Source organism: Bos indicus, chromosome 18 (assembly GCF_029378745.1).
Source record: "Bos indicus isolate NIAB-ARS_2022 breed Sahiwal x Tharparkar chromosome 18, NIAB-ARS_B.indTharparkar_mat_pri_1.0, whole genome shotgun sequence".
Taxonomy (NCBI): domain Eukaryota; kingdom Metazoa; phylum Chordata; class Mammalia; order Artiodactyla; family Bovidae; genus Bos; species Bos indicus.
In genome coordinates, this window is record NC_091777.1 from 23640986 (window position 1) to 23645311 (window position 4326).

General features: G+C 42.9%; 1 non-coding gene across 1 annotated transcript; it reads left to right on the top strand.

Annotated features, from left to right (window-relative positions):
• The first annotated feature begins 3760 nt into the window (after positions 1 to 3760).
• Positions 3761 to 3832, top strand: TRNAW-CCA (transfer RNA tryptophan (anticodon CCA)). The gene has a single exon. It is a non-coding gene; the product is annotated as a tRNA-Trp (tRNA).
• The last annotated feature ends 494 nt before the right edge of the window (positions 3833 to 4326 follow it).

Below are 4326 nucleotides of genomic sequence, written 5' to 3' on the forward strand. Positions count from 1 at the left end.
TTTGCTTGTTTGTTTTCAAAATTATACCAATTTGCCATTTCACCAAATTCACATCCTTTTTTTTTGTTAATGAAAGCAACATCTTCACTATCACAATTTGAAATGAGAAGCCTCTTGGACTTGTTGCCTACAATTAAACTGCAACAAAAGGAAGCCGAAGTCATTTCACTTTTCATAAGGCCGTAATTATTCTTCAGCTATTGGAATACGACATCCCTTAGGAGCTAATTATCGAAAAGCTCTCATCACACATAGGAAACACACAAACAAATCCTTCAAGCACAAAGTAAATGTTCAACATTAAAGAGCTGCGTCCAGGAAGTCATACCAATCAGTTGGGCCAGCTAATTACTAATCTGATTTTTGGAGTAGTTGCAGTAGATAATTATGATGACTATTCATAACATGAGAAGCACAGCCTTTGACTGACTTTAATAAAGATCTAGCTGCAAGAAGAACTGTTACTAAGACCCATAACATAAAATTTGCATTGCAATGGAACCAAGTGTAGTAGACACTTTTTAATAGAAAACATTTCATTTATCACATGATAGATACATTTAATGTACCTTTTTTTGTGGCTGTCATGTTTAAAGGTAGAGTGAGCTAGTATATTGATCTGATCTCATATGAGCCATGCAGTACTGCTTATAGCCCAATTCAGACTTTAAAATGTATATTATAAAATACTTTTCTGAATCAGTTGAGATTCACATAGCATAAATATAGCATATTAAAGGTTAATTCCAAAGGAACCAAAGTCAGAGTCATATACATAATGTGGTGACTACTCTCCTCATTCTTAAATGTATTTCTATTTCAGGATATTGAAATTCTTCTTAATTTATAAATTGTTTTAAAACAAATAGACATTCATATACTGTGGATGGAAATGCATATTGGTACTTTTTCAGACAGCAACTTGCCAATAACTATTAAAGCTAAAATATCTATATCCTTTTGACCTAGCCAAGTACCTTCTGAGATTTTTATCTTGTAGACAGACTTGTGTGTGTGCATGCTACGTCGCTTCAGTCATGTCTGACTCTTTGTAATCCCATGGATTGTAGCCCATCAGGCTCCTCTGTCCGTGGGATTCTCCAGGCAAGAATACTGGAGTTGGTTGCCATGCCCTCCTCCAGGGGATCTTCCCAACCCAGGGCTCGAACCTGCGTCTCTTACATCTCCTGCATGGGCAGATGGATTCTTTACCAATAATGCCACCTGGGAAGCCAGACAGACTTGCATTAGCACTCAAAAATAACGTATAAGGGTGTTCATCACAACATTGGAAGAGAAAGAAAGAATCAGTAAAATAAATAATTGAATTGCCGTTAATCTTTATTAACTGCTTTCTGATAAATCCATTATAACAGAATACTTAGGCAACTGCTGAGGACACTGAAGATACACAGAGAAGAGACCTATATGCGCATTTATACAAAGATGTTCAAGGTTTATTAAATGCATTAAAAGGTACAATATGTATGGTATGATCCCATTTCATTTTTGTAACCTAACAAGATATGCATATGCTTCCCGGATAAATGTCCATACAAATGTTTTCCATCACTGTATATGTTTATGCATATGTGAGTGTGAGTAGGTAGACAGATATGCAGATAGATAGAGAAAAAGAAAGATCTCCATTCCCTCTATTTCCATTGTCACTGTCCAGTTCAGGCCATGGTCACCTCTCTCTGATACAGTCAACAGCCTCCTCGTTGTCACCGTGATGCCTATCTTGGGTATCTCAGGTCTGTCGTATACCCAGAGATGCAAATGATTCATCTAAAGTACAAATGGGTCCACATCACTGCTTGGTTTAACGCTACTCAGTGGTTCCCCCTCACCCTACCAGCTGGGCCCACGCTCCTCAGCCAGGCTCACAAGTCCTCCACAATGGGGTCCACCTCTCCATGAGCCTCATTTCCAGTTACACCCCATCTCACCTCCATGTTCCAGCACTGAGGCCTATGCACAGCCTCCAGTATTGTCAAGTCAGGTTTTACACAGGTTATCCCTTGTGCCCGAAATGTCCTTCCTTTCTCTCACTGATTCCCTACCTGTCTCTCTCTCCCTTCCCGCCCTTTCTCTCTCTCTCACATGCACACACACACAATCAAACAATTTGGCTTAACAAGCTGATTCTAATCCTTGAATAAGAACCATTTATATTTCTCTCAGGGCTTCCCTGGTGGCTCAGATGGTAGAGAATCCACCTTCAATCCGCGGGAGACCTGGGTTCGATCCCTGGGTTGGGAATCCCCTGGAAGAGGGCATGGCAACCTACTCCAGTATTCTTGCCTGGAGAATCCCATGGACAGAGGAGCCTGGTAGGCTACAGTCCTTGGGATCGAAGAGTCGGACACAGCTGAGTGACTGTTGCTGCTGCTGCTGCTAAGTCACTTTAGTCGTGTCCTTCTCTGTGCGACCCCATAGACGGCAGCCCACCAGGCTCCCCCGTCCCTGGGATCCTCCAGGCAAGAACACTGGAGTGGGTTGCCCTTTCTTTCTCCAGTGCATGAAAGTGAAAAGTAAAAGCGAAGTCACTCAGTCGTGTCCGACTCTTCGCGACCCCATGGACTGCAGCCTACCAGGCTCCTCCATCCATGGGATTTTCCAGACAAGAGTACTGGAGTGGGGTGCCATTGCCTTCTCTGAGCTGAGCGACTAAGCACACACAAAAATACATACATATTTCTCTCAAGAAGCCATCTCTCAGAGCCAGGATTTTGCTCATTCTTTTTCCGATTTCTACATCTACTACTGCCGGCCTCTTCCTCCTTCTGTTAGTGCAATTCCTCTAGGTGATTCCTAGATACTCTTTAGGAGTCAGTTTATAAGATCATCATCTGCTACTCTGAGTTCCCAAAGCATAGTGATCCCTCTCTACTGTATTTGCCTTCTGACTTGTGTGTCTCCCTCCCTTAGGGTGACTAGCCATCCCAGAATGCCTGGGCTTGTCCCTGTGTTTAGCATTGAAGATCCCACATCCCAGGAAACCCTACAGTCTCAGGCAAACCGGGAAGGTTGGAGACCTACTCACCTTAGACTTTATGTTCATCAAGGACAAGGGCTGAGCAAAAGACCTGGCACACGACAAATGAGCACTGATTCGAATTAAATAAAAGAAGAGAGAGGAATGTGAGTGTAACTATACTTGGACATGTAGGGTGAAGACCTCTTCATCTGGTTCCCGGTCATGTAAACTTTTTAAATGTCATCAAAACATGATACATTAAGGTTAGGAAAGTTGTCAAATACACAAGTTAGTTAGATGCACATTGTAATTCACAAAACATTCATACATGTAATAAGTGTATATTAACTACCTTTTGTGTGCTGGGTACAGTGAATTACAATGGGCTACAAGGATTAGGCAGATTTGGACTCCTCCCAAAGAAGTCTGCAGGGGGATTTTATAAAACTCAAACAAAGAGAAACAATTATGGCATTAAAAAAAAAAGACCAGGTAATCTATGTGTGAGCCTACCAAGAAAAGGCTTCAGGTAGGAGGTAAGGGTACATTTGGGAAGGGTTTACATTTGGATAAGGTTTAAGCAGAAGGATGAGAAAGGACTCCCAGTTTGAGAAAAGACTCTGCTCTAAGTGTTCCCTGAGATAGGAAAACTCACCATGTGCACGTGGCTTGAGAATATGGATGTGTGTGTTTTCTATGGCTGTGTAAAAAAAAAAATCACCACACAGTTAGCATCTGAAAATAATGATCATTTATCATCCCATTTATCATCGGGCTTCCCTGGTGGCTCAGAGGTTAAAGCGTCTGCCTCCAGTGCAGGAGACCCAGGTTCAATCCCTGGGTTGGGAAGATCCCCTGGAGAAGGAAATGGTAACCCACTCCAGTATTCTTGCCTGGAGACTCCCATGGATGGAGAAGCCAGGCTACAATCCACAGGGTTGCAAAGAGTCAGACACGACTGAGCGACTTCACTTTCACTTTATCATCCCATAGCTTCCATGGGTCAGAAGTCTGGGCTCAACCTCGCTGGTTCTCCACTCAGTGTCTCCCAGGGCTGAAATCAAGGTGTTCCTCTGGGGAGCTCCTCTTCCAAGCTCATGTGGTTGCTGGCAGGGCTCAGTTCCCTGCTGTGGTGTGAGTGAGTTTCTGTATTTTTCTTCTTACTTACTGGGTAAGGACCCTTCCTAGCTTCTACAGGCCACCCTCAAATCCTTTCCTCATGGCCGCCTCCAAAGACCCTCTCACAACAGCAGCAGCTTGCTTCTTCAAAGCCAGCAAAATTTTTCTGACTTCCAGAAGGATCTGTCCTTCTTTTTAAAGACTCACCTAATTAGGTCATGCCC